Source organism: Primulina tabacum, chromosome 12, assembly GCF_025594145.1.
Source record: "Primulina tabacum isolate GXHZ01 chromosome 12, ASM2559414v2, whole genome shotgun sequence".
In the NCBI taxonomy this organism is placed as follows: Eukaryota; Viridiplantae; Streptophyta; class Magnoliopsida; order Lamiales; family Gesneriaceae; genus Primulina; species Primulina tabacum.
Window position 1 is genome coordinate 718,907 of NC_134561.1, and position 23,252 is coordinate 742,158.

General features: G+C 35.9%; 1 pseudogene; it reads left to right on the forward strand.

Moving 5' to 3' along the window:
* Positions 1-14,823: 14,823 nt before the first annotated feature.
* On the forward strand, positions 14,824-17,435 carry LOC142521261 (strychnine-11-hydroxylase-like; annotated as a pseudogene).
* Positions 17,436-23,252: the final 5,817 nt, after the last annotated feature.

Sequence of the window (23,252 nt, forward strand, 5' to 3'; positions counted from 1 at the left end):
AATACATACAGTCGGGTGTGGGGCCTGGGCTTTTTTTAAAAATATTATTATTTTAAAAACAATTCATTAAAATAGGTAAGGTAGGTGTACACTGCAATAATTCGCACAAACAGGTATTTAACTTCTAGTCTCTGAACATTGCAATTTCCAATGTTCAGAGACTAGAAGAAACAGCAAACGTGAAGGAGGATGAAAAAGATGAAGAATGAATTCTGTCATGAATTGAAAATATTATGTTTTATATATTTCAAGTAAGAGGTCAACATGGTTTCCTCCAAACACAGGAAAGATATTCTGGCAGCAGCGAAGAAGACGATGTGCGACGCTATATTCCACGAAACAATACTATATCCGTGTAATGCAATTCATTGGGGTTTAAAGATACGTAACTAGTACAGTGGAAAATACTTTGGCAGAGTTTCTCATAATGAGTTAATCTCCAGAATTTCCCTAAACAAATATCATATCTTCGGCTCAGACTTCATTGGCTTTGCTTGGTTACATAAAGCATGGCATACTCAAGATCCTTAATAGACTCTAACCTCAAAAAAAGTTATTAGTGCAAGATTTACATTTCAGTATAAATAATCAGGTTTCTTCATCATGGTCATAGCCACTTCACGATATTCATTCTCTTCCAATAGATTCTCCGCTATTAAACCATTGTAAGATCCCAAAAGAAGGCCCACATTCTTCAGTTACACGTCCAGAAAATGGCAACTTCAGCTTGCGAGCAATCCACAATTTTGAGCTTATCTCGCCATGATCAATATACCCTTTGATCCTAGCAATCCATTCTCCTTCCACAACAAAGCTCCCCTGCTTCAAAGAGTCCACAACCGAAACATGTTTCAAATTTCGAACAACAAAGAGAAGATCTCTTATATAACGCAACCTCGATCGATAAGTAATCATGCAAGTGATTTCTAATCGAAGAAAAGAAGGCACCAGTTGTAAGTCTACGTTTGGATGTGTTATCATGGCAAACAAAGATGAACCCAAGTGTACTACAGCTCCACCACACTAAAGGTTGACTTCTGCCTGGATTAAGATGAATGTGGCAACGCAACGAAGTTTCCTTAAAAAGTTGATAGCCCCCGGTGGCCATATAGCTGCCGAACGAGTGTAGGTCAACCGAATATGGGATTTCCACTGAAACGAAGCGGGTTTGAACAACATGCGCGCTGCAAAATACTTGGAAACGGAATAGCAGATGCACAGACATTTTGCGTCCACGATTCTCTCAAATATTGAGATGATTAGCTCTGCCGGGAGACGGTTGAAATAGCTTCCCTCCTTATTTTTCTTCAAGCTCTTTGTATCTTTCATCTTCCAATGATTCAGAGCCAGAGGAAAAATGTTGCAATTTTTTAGTATTTTATATGATTTGGTGTATATAGTTGATTGATTTGGTGTATATGTAATAATTCTTAAAAGATTGCGGATTTGAGGAAATCTAAAAATTCAAACAAAATATATTTATTGCTTGGGCAATCTTTATTTATTTTTTTAAAAAAAAAAACAAAAAACAAACCTATTTTCAAAATTTCTTATCACAAAAATTGGACGTAGCAAAAAATATATATTGAAAATTTGGAGTATACAAATATGTGAAAACTAAATACATATTGATTTCAAGATTACATAGTGTGTCAAAAGATAAAAAGAATAATGTTAAATGTACGTCCAATACATCGATATTTACATCTATTATATCACGAAATTTTGATATTATATAGTAAAATTTTGTATTCAATATATAATGAGATTTTGACAAATCAATTTTTTCGTGACTGTAAAAATTGACCTATAATTTTTGATAAACGTGTTCGCTTTTTAAATTATTAATTACCTTAATTAGCCAATTGGTGATATCTTTAATTTTAGTGCAAGTTATTCAAAGAATGCTTGATTATATATTTGTTTTTAACTCAATTCAATCGGCTTATAGTTGGATTAGATCCTAAATTCCTTGTTCATTCCTAAATTACGAAGAAATCTTTTCTTTTTTTTCTTCTTAAGTTCCGTAATAAAAAAAATACTAATTTAGCCGAAATATTTTCAGGACAATACACTCAATTTCTATTTCGACATATCAGAATTATTCTCAAGATATATAATTGATATGGCATGCCGAATACTGTTATAATATTATTATAATTTATATAATAAAACTTTTCAAAAATTTATATAATAAAACTTTTTCAAACAAACATATATGGTAAAACGAGACAATATTATACCACGAATAACGATAAAGTACATCTAATATATCGTCGATATTTACAGTCATTACATCTCGAGATTTTGATAAATTGAATTTTTTATGATGTACAAATATTGATGTACATGTAGCAGCACTCTTATAATATAACTTCAATCGTGCCAAGTGCCAACTACTGTACATAGATTATGGAATTTTTTTTTTTTCCATTTAGCAAATATTTTCTTTATTTTTAATTAAGTCGATTTTTACAATTTGAATCAAAACCAAAATTTTAAAAAAGCCATAGATTTATGATGTATATTTATGATATTTTTAGATTTGGAATTTTTTGAATTTTGATACTTTGGAATTTTGAAATTGATTTTCTGCACTACTTACAATATTCAGTTATAATAATAAAAAAAATACTCCAAGAATCTACTAGGTTGCTTAATTAATAAACTAGGTATGGTCACCTCAGTTCTCGAGGTGTTTACCCAGACATGCAGTGCAGCGTATTACCGTTACTTTTTTTTTTTTTTTTTTTTTCAAGCAATGAAACATGCGTCTACATTTGTATATGTATTTTTTTAAACTTTATTTATTGTTTAGCTCATAAAAATAATTAAATCTAAACCAAAATTCCTTTTTATTTAATTGACATAGTTAACAACATATGTGGCTAGTTTTAAAGGTATTAAAATGTTAAAGAAATAAAAAAATGGGAAACAAATCATATCAATGTTAAGTATGAAGAAAAAGTCATTATCGTAATAAAAAAATTGAAATAAAATAAATTTATAATTTTTTAAAAATTAGTAATGTAATTAAATTTTGTAATTAGACCTGATCCAATTTCTTTCTCATTGAAAGAGATCTACCCATCGGTAGGCGTGAAAATAAGTGATTGACATAAAAGGGTTATAGAATCTAACTTGCTAGACCTTTAGGCCTAAAATATTATATGACAATTAGCAAGTGCAGATGCAGATTATGACTTAAGCTAGAGATGTTTGTAATATTATATGTAAGAGTTGTGGTGTAGATTATATTTCTGACAAAGCAAAGGCTGTTGAGGCTCAGGCTTAGGAGTGTCAAAATCAGACACGACCCATCAATCCGAAAAAAAAAAATCAGGTTTGAGTTTGAGGTTTTCGGGTTCGGGTCAGATCGAGTTAGACCCGATAGGTGGCCCGAAAAAAATGATTGGGTTAGGTTGTGGATTAAGCTTGAAGTTATTTATGATAACAGGTTTGCTACCTTTTGCTATGACAAGCGAGCACTTGGGCCGCCACACATCGATTCGGTATTTAAAGAATTCGGTGGTGAACCCAAGTTGGTGATTTATTGTTAAATTTGCTCGTGAATTTATTTAGTTCTGGCCATATTGATAAGTTGTTTTTGATATTGGGTGAGAAAATTGAAGATAATGCATTTCTAGATTTGATTAAACTGGTTGTTTGAATGTGTTTGGGCTAAAAATAATTAATTATGGAAGCTCAATTTAATGTTGAAGCCCAATTAAATTATATAAGCCCATAACAGATTAACTCTTATCAATTCAAACCGATCACAACGTGGGAGGAAAGAAATGGAGATCGTGCGAAGGTAGTGGAAAAGATCATAGGCTCATGAGGGAGTGGAGAGAAACGGCACAGCGCTGGGAAGAAAAAGACATTGGCACACAGAAAACACACAACTCAACTCAGGCAAAATCTGCAAACTACTCTCTGCTAAAAATTCAATATTCAAGCATTAGTTTTTAAGCTTTTCAGTATATTTATAGCATTTTATGTCTTCTCATTTTAGATTTCAGCAACAATTTATTATATTTTTCATGTCTTTGATGAACTTCTACAGTTTTGTAAATTCAAAATCATGTCAGGGGTTTATTAGCATCGATTCACAATAGTTTTCTTTATTTTGGCATTGCATTTGTTTTAGGAGACTATAACTGACGGTCGAATTTAGAATTCACGTCGCTTGAACATTTAGAAGTTAGATTTTATCATTTTCACACAAAACGGTGCATTTTTGCACCTGGCATGCCCGCAAATCAAATATTGTGCAAACATATTTTTGGCACGCCCAGTGGGACCTCACTATGCCGCCAAGAAGAAAAGAAAACGTCAGTCAGGAGAGCGGGGAGTTTCTGGCTAATCAAGAGGGAACTCAGGTTCCACAGCCAGAGCAACCTACTATTGAACCACAGGCTGAAGAAGTAGATGTGCATATTCCTACTACGTACGATCAAGTCTCGAACATGGTGATGGAAGAACTGGCTGCTATAAAGATTGAGGAGATCTCACTGGCCCTGTATAAGGCAATGGCTGACTGTTTGAAGACCATTTTGTGTAAACCAAGTCAGTCTCTTCGAGGAGAGCAAAATACCACTGTCAAAGAGGCTGATCAGGGAAGCAACCAAGTTCATGAATCTGATCAGGGAGTAGGAATCTCAAGGGCCGGTGATCCCCGTCGCCCAGAGTTTACTCTCCCAAATCATCCAGAAAGAAGGTATACACCATCTCACAAGAGAGAAGAAACCTTAGGAGGAAGATCCCAGCCATATCCACGTGCTCATGGAGTGGGGAGCTCGAAGCAACCAGTTACTCAAGTGTACAGCGTGACAAATCCTCTAAACCAACCTGGAGCTTATGATGACATATCACACATGGATTATCAAGGAGTGGATGGGGGCTTCCCAGGAGGTAATATTGGTTCAAATGCAGGGTTTCAAGCTCGGGGGGCAAATCACTACCATCACTCACTCCCAGCTCCGAACATTCACGTGGTTGATCCAGAAATGGTGAGAGAGGCTGTTCAAGAGCTATATGGGCCGGCCTTGAGGCAGATAGGCCGCCCAGAATTCCACAAACCCTATCCAGAATACATAGACGTGAATAACCCATATCCAAGGGGTTATAGAGTTCATGATTTCAGCCTATTCTGTGGGGATGATAGCCAATCGAGCATGGAACATATAGCCAGATTCACCATCCAGTACGGAGAATTAGCCAACTTGGAGAACTTCAACAATCTAAAGTTGCGGCTATTCCCGAATTCCCTCACTGGGACTGTATTTGCTTGGTATGCATCACTCCCCAGAAATTCAGTGATGAGTTGGCAAGAGATGTAAAGACAATTTCACATTCAATTATGTAGAACAGAGCCAGAAGTGTGTATTGTCGATTTATCCAGAGTTACCCAAAAGAAAGGAGAATCTGTAGAGTCTTTTATCGACATGTTCAAAAAGATGAAGAATAGGTGCAAGGTGTTCCTACCGGAGACCGAGTTCGTGAAGATGGCACAAAAGGGGCTGGATTTTGAATTGAGGAAGAAGTTCCAAGGTATGGAGTTCAGGGATTTCTTTGAACTTGCTGCCAAAGTTGCTGAATATGAAGAACTATTGCGGGAAGAGTCATACAAGAAGAAAACTGCTATGGGGTCTTATTATCAGGAGGTGGAAGATGTGGCATTGGAAGAAATTCGATCAGCTGTTTCTTGCACAGTTCCCCTACTAAAAAAGAAGCTAGCAGAACTTGAAAAGAAGAACAACTCCCAACTCCCCAAAGACATACAGTATACATTTGATGTGTCAAAGATCGAGGAAGTTTTCGATTTCTTGGTAAAAGAAAAATTTGTCACCTTTCCACCTGATCACAGAATTCCATCCACAGAAGAGCTGAAAGGATGAGAGTATTGTAAGTATCGCAACTCCTACAATCATGCTACTAAATCTTGTTGGGCGTTCAAGAACATTTTACAGGATATGATTAATAAGGGAGTCGTGAAGTTTCCTAACAAACATGAGTCTATAGCGATGGATGATGATCTTTTTCCCCCAGTAGCTTGGTCAATGTGAATGTGACAGATTTGAGGGATCTTTTCATTGAGAAAAGAAGCCGATCCTTTGCAGTGAAAGAGCGAATAATCAAGAAATGCTGGATCACGAAAAGCAGACATGAGATAAGAAATACCCTCCTTTATCACTGAGCGATCATTTAGGTGCGAAAAAGATTTTTTGGATAAAAAAAAGAAACTGTAAATCCATCATGGGGCGTGGAAGGTTTTGATCCTCCAACTATTTTAGTTTTGCATTAGATTCGTATTTTATTGGACTATGAATAAAGAAGAGAGGATAGACTCATTACATTCGAGTCCATAAGAAGTGATTCCATTTTTTCCCAAAGGGTCAACTGTATGAAGTTACTGGAAGGTATAATACCGATCGACTAAGAACATTTCAGTAGCGTTTAACTAGGAATGTTGGCGAATCCGAGGTCTCTAGGCCGAGGAACCAACATTTCCTTGAAAGATCAGTGCGTGAGAATCAAAAGTTCAGAGGGGAATCATCTCGTGATCAGCACCAAAGGTACTCGAACAGGAGAAATGCATATGAAGTTGAGTCACGAGGGGTGGAAACCAGGAAAATATCAGCTGATCAAGGCAGAGAGCGGCGTGCATATGAAATCTCAAAAGGAAAAATGCTTGAGAGCAGGAGAGCAAAGCCCAGATACGTCCTTCCAGCTAGAGGGGAGTTCAGTGAGTCTTGGAGAGTGGCCCAACACAAAAAGTTCCCTAGGCCACCGACTAGGACTCAAAAGAGACGGCTGTTGAGAGAAAGAGCTATTGCAAGAAGAGAGGAGTCCGCTAAGTTGAGAAATGAACCCACAATTGATGTTCCAGTCTCCAGTGAGCCAGTGAGGAGTAAATCCAAGTTTGGAAGATCGGCTACTGATGAGAAGTTTGTGGAGGATGATGATGATTTGTTGAGCGAAGAGGATGATCAAATAAGAAAAACAATTAATTTTTGCGTTGGAGAGTTTCACATCACTGTGGATTGTGCCACAGGAGTGGTAGAGAATATCTTGGCGTTACGTATGCAACTAATCAAGTGTTCTCTACTAGGTATAAAATACCCATCAAACTCCAGAATTTTATTAATTTCTTGATAATTAATAACTAATCTGGGTTTTCCTCGTTTTATCTCACCATGATTTCTTACCAGAAAATCTGGACTACTATATGGTGACATTCCTACTATGATTAAACCAAGGTCCAAATGTTCCTTGATTATAATATGCATATCCATTTGATCAATTATATTCATTGGGATAGGCTTGCAATGGACAAATTTATACTCTTTGCATTCCTTAATTTTGAGCAAGCTTTGATTTGATTTCTGTCCCGCCATGCCAAGGGATCTTCATTGTAATTTTCTTTGATCTTTTTCTTGACATCTTCCAATGATACCTTAGATTCAAACTCTACTTCATTCTTATGTATAGTTATCTTAAGGCATTCTATATCTTCTGGTTGAAGTTCTTTATCTGCCCTTAAGTGGAGCATTGTTTCTTCAAACCGTCTAGAATCCTTCATTTTTGGGTTCAGAAGTATTCTCATCACCACTCTTGCTGCAAAACTGGATCGACAATTTTCTGTAAAATGCCTCTCGTAGTCTTTGGACAATGATTTTGTGATCACAGGGTGTTGTGAACACTAATCGTCTAGTCTCATTTTCTTGAGTATAGGACCTGAACATTTGTAGGAAATTATTTTCTAACAATATGTCAGCTACTGTATCATGAAAATAAATTTGTAGTGTTTTTACCTTGTACAAAGGTGTTTGTCCAGCACCTACAATCATGATTTCTGTCATCTTAATCCATTTGCATAGGATTAAGATTCTTCTGGAAAAATCTCTTCCAGCAATCTTTGGTAATTCTTCTACCAAATTATTTGGAAAAACTCCTCGTTTTGCTGTACAGATTCCAGCACCTGAATCAATATAAGCAGCAAAATATTCTGCCTTATATAATTCATATAACATTTTACTGGAATGTATATGGAGAATGGGCTTGTGGTCATTGGATTTTCCACATCGTCTGCCATAAACTCCATTCCGTACTCTAGACGTTTCCAAAGTTTGTGTTCCTCGAGAAACTCTAGTCCAAGAATCAGTCGATCTGATTCTTTCCCTGGAATTCCTTGAATATGAACTTCCAATTCTCCGATATTAATCAGTCCTTGGTAAGTTCCTATCATAGGTTGTTCCAAATAGTATATCGTATTACAAGAAAATTGATTCCTTTGCTTCGTAATATCAAATACTATTTCTACTTCCTTCCACCCTTCTGGACATCTAAGTTTTCCTATTGTAGAAAAACTTTTTAGCACCTGTTGGGTTTCTTGGACATGCATTTTTTCCCACTTGTAACTCGTAATTCTATCTCCCTGAAAAGATAGTCTTCTTGTTTCCAATCTAAGACTTTGATTCTTTTATAGAATCGGTTTGTCTTGTATTTGGATATCTGTTTCCTGTATTAAAGGAAACTCAACTCTTTCTGGATAAATTGTCTGGGCAACTTTTCCAAATATCTCAGGTATTTCAATAAACTGATTTCTAATAAAAAATTCTGAATGATGTGTATTAGATAGAGAATATGAAATCTGGTAAGTAATAGAATATGATCTATTACCTTCTTTCATCAGCCTTTTTTCCTTAAAATTTTGGTACAACGTCAAGGCTCGGCTAAAATCTTGATCTGCCAAGTTGTAGGCGATTTCCTGAGATAGTTTCTCATTACTGAATCTTGAAGATTACCCATTCTTTTATCACATATAGCAATATCGATGGGTGAATCTATTCTTTCTTTGAAAGTAGCTTTTATCATAATCTGGATTGCTCCAATATGAATCCAGGACATAGTCCTTGCTACTTCTATCTTGAGTTTTTGTAATTCCCCCTTAATTTCTTCTGAAGGAATTAACTGTATCTCCATTCTATTTCTCATAAGTTCCATTGGATTGCCATTTCCCTTCTAGAAACTTTATAGATTAGATGATGCTTTCTGTTTCTTAGGCCAAGACTTCCTAAGAACTTTTCTACATGTCCTGCGGAGAATCCTTGATATCTCTAAAGACTGGGATTTTCTCTCATGATCTTTTGGACTATGTTATGAGATATTGTTGTCTGGCTAAAGAAACCAGACAAATCTTCATGTGTTTCATGTCGAAACACCTCATCTTCAGTCAGATTCTGATTCAGTTCCATCGGATTCTCCTTGACTTAAGACTTCTTCTTCTTCATATATACTTTCATCTGAAGCAATATCCTCAAATTTGTATACCTGAATCATATCTTGGTAGTAAACTGCTTCTTCAATATCCGGGGTTTGATCGAAGCGTTTAATACCTCTTTTTCATTAGCTCGAGTATGAGCTCTTCTGAAAGTTTTCTTCATAGGTGTTCTTTCTGTGCTTCGAGATGTACTCGATGCTTGGGATGATATCCTACTTCTTGATGGTCCACTTCTTTGCCCAGATTTATAAGATCTGGCTTTCTGTCTAGACCATACTGTTCTTGGTTTCCAAGAACTTCTTCCACTTCGAGCATAAGGATGAGTCCTAAAACTTTTCCTTTTGTGCTTCTGTGGTTTATTTCCAATAATCGTTGAAAGATCATTTTCCTTACAACACAAATGAGTTCTTTTGTTGATACCCCTTAAGCGTTTGTAGTTCTTTTGTAATGCTGTCATATGACACCATTCTGCCAATTTTTCTTTTAGGAAAGAAGCATTTCGTGCCAACGTATCTGGATTGCCAGGTACATATTCCCTTATAAACATTTCTCTCCAGGGACTTGGCATTTTTGCGAAGAAAAGCTGCATAGCTATATCTTCTTCGACTCCTGAATTCCATCTATATTTAGTGAATAACATAATATATTCATCCACTAAACATATATCATGTAATTCAAGACTATACAGAGCTTGAGTATATTTCTTCCTCTTCTCTGTATCTTGACTGTTAAAATAGTCTACCCCTATAAATTGTGCTTTAAATAGGGTAGCCATTTTTCCAGCGATCTCACTAAGAGATCCACCAGATATGACTGACTCTTTTGTTTCCAATGAAGTCATGTCTCAAGCAATTTTTACTGATCTCATAAGACTCATTTCTAAAAGTTTAATGAATTCTTCTTTGTTGAGATCAAGTGTCCCTACTGTGATTCTCATAGCAGATGTCCAATCATCTATAAGATCTTCTCTGTTTTTGAAATCTAATACATCAAGGTTAAGCATAACCCCATAAGGATGTATAGGATCCAAAACAGTTTTCTCATAGGGTGTTTGGTGCAAGCGAATTTGACTTCTCCTTGTCCTTGTTCCCGCTGGATGTGATCCTCCACCAGTATGAAAATCGGGTTGAGATTCTCTCATGTTTATATTATTAGATCCCACACTTTCCCTTGGTGGTTTCTGAGAAGATTACCAGGTTATAGCAAGTGGTTCATGTAAGGACCGTGTATCGTATTATCGTAAATCCTATGTTGATTATCGATACTTCATGAAATTGTCATGTGATTATGTATATGATGTATATCATGACAATGAAAGTGAGAAAATAGGTTGTGATAATGAAAGATTATATTAGAAATTGATTTGTGTTGGAAACGTGTGCTGAACCGCAACAGCAAAGTGACACGTGTTACGGTTTTTAGCATAATTAACTGAGTATTGGTCCAAATGACATGAGGCCAATTTCATTGGAAAGCTAATACATTGTACTAAAACTTTCATGTTTTGAGTTTTGTCCAAATCTATTTTGAAATAGGAGAAAAAGCATCCCGAAGTGTATCGTGTGCGTTGCAGTTTCTGCAATGACACATTTTGGGAGAATGCGCATAACTCTCACATCCGATATCCAAATAGAGTGAAGTTGGTGGCAAATGAAAGCCAAGACATAGATCTACAACTTTTATGTTGGCCACTTTTTCTAATTCGAAACATAAAATAGAGTTTCGGGTCGAACAAGTCGCGCTAAGGCGCAAGAACAGGCGCACCCGAGCGCGGGGGCCGAACCAGGCGCGAATTTAGGTCCGCCCGGGCGAGAGTCCCTCGAATTTCACAATATTTAGGTGATAAGAATGAGTTTCCTTCTCAATTTCTTTCACTCCTGGCCGTAGCTTCGAGAGACAACTGAAGAAAATTGATTTCTATCGTACGAAATCACCTCGAAACGTTGTCCAAACTTGAAACAAATTATATATCCGGAATCCTCGCGTCGAGAGCTTTCTTTTGAAGTAAGTTTCCTCTAGTTTCAGCACCTTTAATTATTGAAGTGCTGGAATAGCATGTATTTGAAGTTGAGATTCATATATGCGGAAGAATAACCGACAAGAAACTAAGTTTTGAAGTCGAAATTGAATTATGTTATGATTTTGATTTGATATGAATTTTTGAAGTTTCAAAAGATATTTGAAACTTATATTGTTGAATTTGAATGAAATTATTGATTGAAATGAATGTGTTATTGATGTATATAGATTATTATACTGATATCTTTAAGCTACATCGACTGGAACGAAGAATTGAGGTATGTTGCGACCGGGTAACATACGACATGTATCTGTATCATATGATATATGTTTGATTGATTTGATTGATTGGATTGAGAATACATGTCTATATGCCTTATTTGTTGAGTTGATGTGGCATACATGACATGCACGTTGAGCTATGATCCTTGGATACCCTGATATGATTTGATTTGATTATGGGGTTTGTGAACACGATGCTATATTTGGTATTACATGACCCTTAAAGCATAGGCATTTGTGGCCCAGATGATTGATTGAGATTTGGGATTTGATGGAGCTTTGTCGACGTTATCATATGAGTATCCCTGATTGAGGTCGGTGTGCCAGCTCGAGCATTGATTTGATAGCGATTCGATTGATTCTGACATGTGCTCAGTGGATGGGCATTTGACCTGATACCTCCATGACATACATGCATTGCATATCATATATCATTGTTTAGATATCTGTGGAATATATTGTGGTTGCTTCAGACTGAGCTTTGCTCACCCCAGAGGAGGCTGTTGTTGTCTTTGTATATTGACAATGATAGGTGCTCCAGGATATCAGGAGACCAGAGATGGTACTTCTGGAGGGAGTCACAGTTTGAGTTGAGGTTTAGTGGTTGTTTCCCATTATATATGTATATGTATCTATATACCGGGGCATGTCCCGAGGATATGAGTTTGTATGTATTCAGTTGGTTTTGATTACGTGTGGGCATGTTTTATGATATGAGATGAAATACTATTTTTAGTATTCAAATAAGATGTTTTGGACTCATTGTAAAGAAAATTTAAACTCCTTTTCCGCTGTAATCAATTAACCCTAATCAGATTGTGTTGTAATGACGATTAGGATTTAAGGGCCCCACAGTTCACCTCCTGCTGTGTTCATCTTCAGATCTACAACTTTGAGATTTGCATAAGATTCTGCAAGTTCTTGTAGATCCTCCAGACCAATCCTTTCTAAGTTGTCATCAGATTAATTTCTTTTTTGAGACAGATTTAATTAGATTGATCATCTTTTCTTCTTCTTCAATCAAAGGTTTTGATACCATTTTGGACTTTCCTTATTGATGTAACAAAGGTTCAGTACCAAATGATGGTGGTAACCATCCTCCTGAAGTTCTTCTACTAGAACTTGGTTGTTGTTCTAGTTTTTGAATTCTTGTTTGAATATCCTTTAATATTCCAAAAATTTCTTCCTGGTTTTCAAGAATTTTTTCAACTTGTTGGGGTACAAAGTATAGTTTATTGCCATAATTTTGTACCGGTTTCTGGATTTCCCTAAGATCTAAATAGAGCTTAGAGGAATCTGGTACTATCTACAGAAACTTATTTTCTTGAATCATAATTTTACCTTAGGGTGCTGTAACGTCCCTTGCTGCTCCTGATATCTGACCATGTTCGATGCTCTTGTGTATATTCCAAAATATTGGAATAGTTCTTGTAAATTATTTTTCTCGAACCTGAGTTCAGATTCATAATTTTTTCAAAATTCTCCTCCTCTAACATTTAGTTGCTTAATAATAATAAATTTTGTGTTTGAAATAATTTTACCTAGGCTCTGATACTATTTACGGCACAGAAAATCAATCATTAGAAATTACACTTATAAGGGGTATTTTTGTCTTTTTTAACCTTTTAGGAAGTTTAAACAAATGTTTTTAGGTGTAGAGAGTTGGAATAAATTTGAGTTGAGTTTTAGGGATTTATCTACAATTTACTCTCAAAATATCTGATGTCAAAAACAAATTGATTATAAATAAATATTTTTAAACTTTCACATTTTAATATAATCTCTAAAAGTTTCAAGTTAACATTATTTAAACAATTTTTTTACAAAAACTTTTATGAGACTTTATCGTAGAATAATTTTCGTTATAACTGTTGATCTTTATCTTTGCTAACATCTAGGTTTTGGCATCACCACAAAGGGAGAAATTGTTAGACTTATTTTAATTGTGGTGATGAGAGTCAAAACCAGTAGGTGGTGATAGTAAAAACATAGGAAAATATAAATAGCAGAAGCAGAATATAGCCAAAGTAGAAACAGAACTTAACGTCTTCATTTGATCGTTACAAGTCTTAATGTTACAGTTATCTTTTATAGTACTAGTATTAATTGCACCATTTAATGCTGTATGGAGATATTTAACATGCCTTACTAGTTTTGGTATAAAACAAAGACTGATTATTCTGAAGATTTCTGCAGGACCCTTTTTCGGTGATAAGGCTGATTCGCTCAGAGTCAAAGAAGTCGTTTTGTTTATAGACATTGGATTCAAGGTTTCTATATATTAAAGGATCAATCTAATATAGAAAACAACGATTATTATTAACAAGGAACACATTCTCTGTCTATCATTCCAATGTTGTTTTGAGCAATCAAGAACTACTCTTTATCTTCAAGTTCAATATACAGAAAATCAGCACACTCATTATAGTAGATATCTGATTTTCTGAGATCATCTTGTGTTGCTGTTTCTTTATCTCTTCACAAGCTATTCACCTTATGACATCTTATTGAGAAGAGTTTGTAATTTGAAAAGAGTTTTTTCCAGAACCTTGTTGTATTTATTATATTGTGTTGTGAAACTAAAAGTTTCAGTAGGCGAAGGGTAAGTACTACTGAAGTGGGTCTGTACAAGAGTTGTACTGTTAAAACCAAAGTCTTTTAGTGATACCTTCTGGAAACAGAAGAAGGGGAGACTTAGAAGATTTCATCTTCGAACTTCTAGAAACAACTACTGTCTACTATTTTATTGTTTTCACCTCAAACCATCAGATCGTTTCCGCACAAGTTATTATGATGTGCTGAAAATATATTCGAACAAGATAAGCTATAATCTCTAACATGATTCTAGCACCTTTGCAAAAACGTCTAAGAAAAGAACGAGTTTATTCACCCCCCTCTAAACTCTAAATCGATCCCCAACAATACAACAAATCAAATCTTTTATTTCAATTAGTCTATCAATCAAAGACAATTATTACACCTAACAGTTATCTTTTCGGCACGACTTTCATCCAATGATTGTGATGATTTTGTTTAACTAATTTGTCTTATTTTGGATTTTTGTTCACTAAGATTTCAAATTTTTTGTTTTGTTACACAAATTTTTAATTGCCAGATATTTTATTCGATTTACTTATATTGAAATCTGACAAATCAATAGTTTTTATCTCACGTCAGCATTTTTTTTGTCATCTCAATAATTTTTGACGTCACACCAATATTTAAATAAAAAAAACCGAAAATTAAAGTTACGACATAAAAACAAAAACGGCCTTTCTCCTCGTCAAGTATTTCCTTTAAATATCAGGGAAAAAAACTATCTGAACTGAGAAATCTCCCATTTCTTTAGCTGAGTTCGATTAAGGAACCATGTTTCTTCTTCTGGCTGTGCTTTCTTTCTCTATATTTTTCCTTTTCAATCTCTTTAAACACAAGAGAACTGGCCAACTCCCACCAGGTCTGAAAGGACTTCCGATCATTGGAAACCTGCATCAATTCGATCTTGCCCGTCCACACTTGTGCCTCTATGATTTGGCAAAAAAGTATGGCCCCCTTATGTCGATGAAATTCGGCTGTCGAGACGCCATCGTGGTTTCTTCCGCAAGAGTAGCCAAACTAGCCCTGAAAAACAATGACATGGCTCTCTCGGGGAGGCCACAGTTTATTTGCTTATGTAAACTAACTTACAATGGCTCAGATATTACCGTGTCTTCCTACAATGAAACTTGGAGGGAAATGAGAAAAATAAGCCTCCTCCATCTATTTAGTGTTAAGCAGGTGATCTCATTTCGACCCGTTCGGGAAGATGAAGTTTCCTGCATGATTCAAGATATGATCAAGAAGTCCAATTCCAATGAGTTGATAAACTTGAGCCGGGCCGCGTTCTTGCTGACCAACGGCTTTATATGTAGAGCCGGATTCGGGAAGAAGTACGACGATGAAGATAAAAGAAGGTTCAATGAGGTTTTCAAAGAAACTCAAGCGATGCTAGCAGGGTTCTTCGTGGGCGATTATTTTTCTTCATTGGGTTGGATTGATAAATTAAGTGGAATGAATTCTAGACTAGAGAAGGTTTTTAAGGATTTGGATATGTTCTGTCAAGAACTTGTAGATGATCAACTTGATCCAAAGAAGCCCAAATCACTGAAGGATAACATTCTTGCTCTGTTGATCAGGTTGAAACAAGACGAAGCCGCTCCGGTCAATCTCGGATGGGATAACATCAAGGGAGTCCTCATCGTATGAATCAATTCAACCATCTCATTCAAATCTGAAATATTGCAGAGTGTCTGCTAGGCGGGATCGGAGCAAAACCAACTCTTTAAATAATACCACTTCAATTTCTAAGATGAATTACTGATTAGTTATGGTATGATGATTACAGGATATATTCATAGCTGGAACAGAAACAAGTGCAGCACTGATTGTTTGGGCAATGACGGCTCTGATGAAGACGCCCCACGCGATGAAGAAAGCACAGGAAGAAGTCCGAAACTTAGTAGGAAACAAAGGCTCTGTGGATGAAGATGATGTCCCAAATCTTGCTTATTCAAAAGCAATCATCAAAGAAACATTAATATTGTTTCCACCCACTCCGCTTTCAGTGCCAAGGGAAACCATAGAAAGATGCACCTGATACCCCCGTAAGAGCCCGGGTCATGGATTACCCGAGATAACAAATGGATTCCCAAATCAGAGTTAATATGCAGGATGGATTCTTCTGAAGCCGGGCAGGTGCAAGCCCGGGCTCTACTCCCCGGGCCACCGTACGCCCGGGCCCTCGTTCAATCTCCCGGGAACTTTCTACCCGGGCCACCTCGATATGAGCACCGCACTCGAGTATACTAGCAGAATAGGATGGGGGCGACTGTCTCATCTCTGACATCGATCCAAGTGGTTGACGGAATCAGACAGGCAGGATGTGACTAGTATATGATTTGACATGTCAGAATATAGGGTATAATCAGCCACCCTACTATAATTAATGCTCAAACACGAAAAACGAGGTCATCATTGCATCCTCTACTATAAATAACAGGTTCTTTACTTGCATTTACTCTCTATTCAGAAATTGAAATACACATTAAATATTCTCATTTATTGTTCCACACCAATTTCACAGCCATCACTTGGCTACATTGGTTTTATTGCTTGAGTACCCTGCTGACTTAAGCATCGGAGTGGTCACGCCGGACACCCCTCCGGCGCCCATTCACGTGGTTAATTTCTTGTTCGCAGATCCCTCAAATCGCTCGAGAAGTCACAATTCAAGTCAAACGTCCAATTCAAGTTTCCTTCGATATTTTGATAGCAATCTCGGCAGAGTTCTCGACCCGACTCGTCCATTTCGCCCGGGTTGCATCAGCACAATAGATGGATACGAAATTTCTCCAAAAACAGTAGTTTATGTGAATCTTCACGCAATCGGGTTAGACCCTGAGTAATGGGAAAATCCCGCTGAGTTCAACCCGGATCGATTCTTGGACAGCACCATAGATTACAGAGGGCAGGATTTCGGGTTGCTCCCATTCGGTTCAGGTTGAAGAGGATGCCCTGGAATCAATCTGGGAATCGCAATCGCGGAGCTCGCACTTGCCAATCTTCTCTACTCCTTTGACTGGGAGTTGCCCCATGGAATGAAGAAAGAAGACATCGACATGGAGGCATCGCCTGGACTCAGCCTTTGCAAGAAAAATGATCTCTGCCTTTTTGGCAAATGCCATGTTTAAAATCATGAATGGTTCAGTTTTTTTTAATCATAATTTTTGCATATATAATAAGATGCTACAAACTTTTAGTATATATTTAACAACAAAATAAATATTAAACAATCTTGGAACTTTTGTCATTCCGATATGAGAACGGTTCATTTATGTTTTTTTCAACTAGAAGTTTGTCAAAAGTCACTCTTTGTTGATGCTACCTCTTGGTACTGAAGAACACTCCCTGGCTTCGACAAACCTGGGCATCACAGACCCACCTGCTTCTATTTATTTCGTCTTCGAAACACACGTACTAAAAAGTGCAAATTTGACGACCGAAAATATAATTTCCTCCTTTTTTTATTTAAAGTTTAGGTTTATATTGTGTGATACCTTATAACTAATACGATCATGTAAAGCAAGAAAAGTGCCGCCAATATCTTAACAGAGGAATCGAAACAAACTGGGAAAAAAACTCCATGCATGTTCGAACAAATAGAAAATAAAGTATGAGAAGTCGGAAAATTAACCATTACTCATGTAGGTACAACTTTCTTTTACTTTTTCCAATTTGGACATTGAGTGACATTTTTCTTTATTTTCCCAACATGGTAGATTCTAATGTGACACATTTTTATTTAATTTAATCACGATGTCACGATTTCCTTGGTTCTAAATACTCTCATAATTTTATCTTACTTTTTTACACTTGAGACTGCAGGTTATCTTCTCACTTTAGAGTGCCTCGTTTCTCATGCATACATTTTCCTTATATCAAAAAGAAAAAAGTTGCATGTCCTTGCATGAGTGTAGAATTATTAGAAGAGTATGAATTTCGACCAACATTTTACTGGAAGAAAAAAGTTCAAGTTACTGGATGGAAGTAGCTTAAATTATTCAAATGTCCGTTGGTTGAGTAACTTGAATTGAAAGAAGAAATAGAGTAATTTTGTTTTGGTATACTGATCGAGCAAAACTTGAAGCAAGAAAATCCTTGGTAAAAATCAATAATATCCAAGCTCGAAATAATCGCAAGTACACGATATATGTCATGTAATAATATAGTGTATAAGAGTTTGGCAATTGTTATTCCCAGTTATTAAACCTTTAGCAACGATAATTCAGATGATTGTTTACTACTACGATAATTAAATAAAACATCAATGAAATGATTCGCAAATTAAATGATAAAAGAAATAAGCTAAAATCATTGATTAAAGATTCAATGAGAAATGAATTTGTTGGGCGTTCAATTACTTAATTCATTCGACAATGATCTACGCTTTCGACAGGATTTCCTAACCAATTTGAACACGCCCGATGCCAAAGTAATTCAACTCAGTGAAGTAGTTAAATCTCTTTAATTATTTATCAAAGGTGAATTGCATGCCGTTCTATGAAATCCCCTAGCTTTCGACCTTCTGGTCTTTGACTATTGACGTGTATTCAACTTCATATTTCTATGTAAAATGTAAATCCACGGATTATGCTACTTGTTCCTATCACGAGCTATTCTCTCGAACTCATTTGCAATATAAAATTGTTACTAAAGTTAGCTACGCTTCAACAACACGATTAAAATAATAACACAATCAACAATAAATCAAAAGTCGAGATATAAATTAACTAAATATTATTTCGGGGTAGGATCCCCTTAATCCCAACAAATAATAAAAGTTAGCTACAAGAATTCATTATCAAACTAAGCAAAACAATATTTAAACAATAAGTTTTAAGCTAGAAATACTAGACTTGACGAAAACACGAAGAACGTTGCTCGGAAATCTTGAATTCTTCACTTCGAGTCTTTTTTCTCTCTTCAAAACTTGGTGGCTGCCGAATGATGTCTTAATTTTCGTCCCTAAGGTTCTCTTGTGCAGCCTCCCACCTTCCAAGTTAGAAACAAGAAAATAAGGAAAATTTCCTTGTTTACTCGCGTTGGGGTGGCCAAGAATTACCGTCCTAGCGCAAGGTCTTCTATATTTTTCTCTTGCATCTTGCGCTGGGGCGGTCAATAATTACCACCCTAGCGCGAGGTCTTCTGTTGAACTCGTGATTATTCAGCCTCTCGAGCTGAGGCGGTCAAGGATTACCGCCCTAGCGCAAGGTCTTCTGTTGAACTCCTTCCTTGGCTTCTGCATGCGCTGGGAGGTCAAGAATTACTGCCCAGCGCGAAGTGCTCTGTCCAGCTCCAATTCCAGTTGAATTTTCTCGTTTTCTGTCGTTCTCCTACACATTCATACAACTCAGTTAGCGGTGATCATATGCAATAATTTAAGATGAAATGAACAAAATGCAAACTTCATGCAACCAAAACGATGCAAACTAAGACTCACATGACTCACCAAAATACGTAAATACGACCTCTATCATAATTTAACTCGTGCGATGAACGAGATGATATTATTAAAAAATTAATTATTATAAAAAAATGAATATATATTCAAAGTGAAAAAAAATAATATAATTATAAAAAAATAAAAATAAGAAACTCTTTTTTCCGCTAATTTTGAAAAAATTTCTTAAATACAATATATGTCGATTCATTTTTTTGCCTGATAAAACTATAATGTATCAAATTTTTAGATTGTGTTAGCCTAAGACTATGGCATGGTACTTATCATATTTAGTGTATTGATGTCGACCACAAATTTAATTTCCGAGAAGTTATATATATTATTATTTTTGGCATGTAATAAATAAATTTTTTTAAATCAAATTCAATAAAATTAATGAGAAATACTTTTTCAAAATTCAATAACTTCGTCTAAATCCTCATTCACAAACAATTTTGTGACAGAATACATATTCGACACATTTAAAGGATAACAACAATTGCTTCATCAATATCTTTATCCAAATAGGTTCTAATTTTATCCACAAATGTCTTCATAATGTACACAACAATCTATTACGAATTCGTGAGACTGTCTGTGATACCAATTTAAGTTTATATTGTGTGATACCTTATAACTAATACGATCATGTGAAGCAAGAGAAGTGCAGCCAATATCTTAATAGAGGAATCGAAACAAACTGGGAAAAAAACCGCATGCATGTTCGGACAAATAGAAAATAAAGTATGAGAAGTCGGAAAATTAATACTATTAGCAGGATTGAACCATCTCTCGAATAAATATCCTTGAAGCTGTCTCACAAGAGACCTACTCGAATTATTATAGCCCCAAATCAAAGCCCATGTCAACCATTACTCATGTAGGTACAACTTTCTTTTACTTTTTCCAATTTGGACATTGAGTGGCATTTTTCTTTATTTTTCCCAACATGGTAGATTCTAATGTGACACATTTTTATTTAATTTAATCACGATGTCACGATTTCCTTGGTTCTAAATACTCTCATAATTTTATCTTACTTTTTTACACTTGAGACTGCAGGTTATCCTCTCACTTTAGAGTGCCTTGTTTCTCATGCATACGTTTTCCTTGTATCAAAAAGAAAAAAGTCGCATGTCCTTACTGTTGGATCACAGTTTTCTCGTGCTCAAAACGCAGCGGAAGTTTTAAAAATTTTAGACATTGACATTCAAGATGTATTTTTGGACACTTGTATGGTTTTAATAAATAAACATACATAGGATGTTTAGTTTTTACCTTTAATGAAATTTCACTTGGCTCCAACTACGCCGGTATAGTAGAACGTAGCTCTTATTGTAAATCCCACGTAAGTTCTTCAAATATTCTTTTTTCAATCTCCTAATCCGGTCCACGACTGGATTGATTGTTCCTCTTCTAAATTGCACTAGAAATTTAGAATATATTTTTCGTTGAGGTGGAAGAACACAAGGAGAGTGGGAGGAGGTGTTTTTCAAAAATCCCTTGGCTTGGAGGCTAGGGTTTTTTGAAAATTGTGAATGAATTAATTATAACCCTAAACCTAACACACATATATATAAGCTTAGGGCCCATTAAATAAATTAAATACTTAATGGGCTTAATCAATTAATTATTCTAGTCCAACTAATTTAATTAATAAATTAATCCTTTTAAAGTCCAATTAAGAACCTTAATAATTTGTATGTTAGTCTTGTACTCCTACAAGCCCATAGTACATACACCCATTACACTTAGAAGAGCTACGTTCCACTTAGGACAAGTGGATCTACTATCCAATTTGTCTCTCATTGTCTGCTTCACATAAGCAGGACATCCCCATATTCTAATGTAAGAATACTTGGGAGTTTTTCCCATCCATATCTCATATGGTGTTTTATCCACTGCTTTAGTATGGACATTATTCAACAACATTGCCACAGTTTCGAGCGCAAAGCCCCAAAACGATGTAGGCAATTCATTGAATCTCATCATGGATCGAACCATGTCCATCAAGGTTCGATTTCGACGTTAAGAAACACCATTCAATTGTGGTGTTGCTGGTGGAGTCCACTGTGAGAGAATCTCATTCTCTTTTAGATAACCCAAAAATCCAGCACTCAAGTATTCTCTACCTCGATCAGATCGAAGTGCCTTAATACTTCTTTCTAGCTGGTTTTCTACTTCAGATTTGAATTCTTTAAACTTTCCAAATGCTTCAGATTTGTGTTTCATCAAATAAACGTACCCATACCTCGAATGGTCATAAGTAAAGGTAATGAAATAGGAATGCCCAAATTTTGTGCTAACACTTAGCGGGCCACAAACGTCTGTGTGGATCAAATCCAGTAGACCATGCACACGTTCCACGTTTTCATTGAATGAAGACTTTGTCATTTTTCCTTTTAGACATGATTTACATGTAGGTAGAAAATTTATTCCTGACAAGTCAAACATGCCTTCTCCCACTAGTTTGTGCATCCTTCTTTGGGAAATATGACATAGTCTAGCGTGTCATATTTGTGAGGGATTTGGATCATCTAACTTTCTTTGTTTGTTTTTGAAATCATGTTTACTTGGACATTCACTTATCATTTCCAGAACATTTCTGGCACATAGAATTTCTTATGTCTGGACTTCTTGCAGTGAAATAAATATGTTCTGACTTATCGGGCTTTGTAGGCTTTTGAAGTGTATTTCAGAGTTTGCCTCTTATTGGATTTGTTTTTCTTGTGAGAGGCAAAACATTTATTTCCCTTACCTTGTGGGCCATTTTTCGTCTGACGAGAGGCCTATTAGAAAAACAACAATTTCCTGTTTTATGGTGATCTCATAAGTTATAAGCGTATTGATTAGCTCTTCAAGGCTATCATCTATCTTATTTAATTCACCATAACCCCGTCAAATGAGGAAGAGAAAGACAACAAATTGGTGTCATCAAGTAATTCATTAGGAATCACATATTCCAGGCCCATCACTTTCTCAATAAGCACAGTCATATGTACACCATGCTCATGAGCCAGAGCCCCATCTTGCATGTGTGTAGTCATGAGCTCCTTGAAAGTAGTGTGCATCATCGTATGAGTTTCATGCACCATGCAACTCTTACAAGTGCATTCGAATGTCAGCAGCATTCAACATTTCCTCGAACTGTCCCGACAGTTCATTTGACATAAAAGCTAGCATGTTACACTTTATCTTGCATATTATGGTCCTACCATCTTGCAACCTTTGTCAGTTCAACATGACTGACGTTAGTGTGTATGCAACTTTCTCCAAATTTAGAACAATTTCCCAACCAGTCTTTAAAATTAGATTCGGTTAGCCTGTTAATTACAGAAATGAATTATGTGACGAAATCGAAATATACTGATATGAAAACAGAATAATGGTTGATGATTATTTTAAAATAATTCTAAGATATAAAATATGGATTTTATTTTATAAATTTCTCTCCCACTATTTTGACATTTCCACCACCCTTTGATGAAAAAGGGAAATCGTATTTTCTTAGTAGGCATGTAGAGTCCAATTAGCCAATTATATTCCCGAATAATATCAGCCAATTATAATTTCTAAAAGGTAGAATTCAATTGCATCCTTATGCAACCTCCGCGTGTTTCGCCTCAC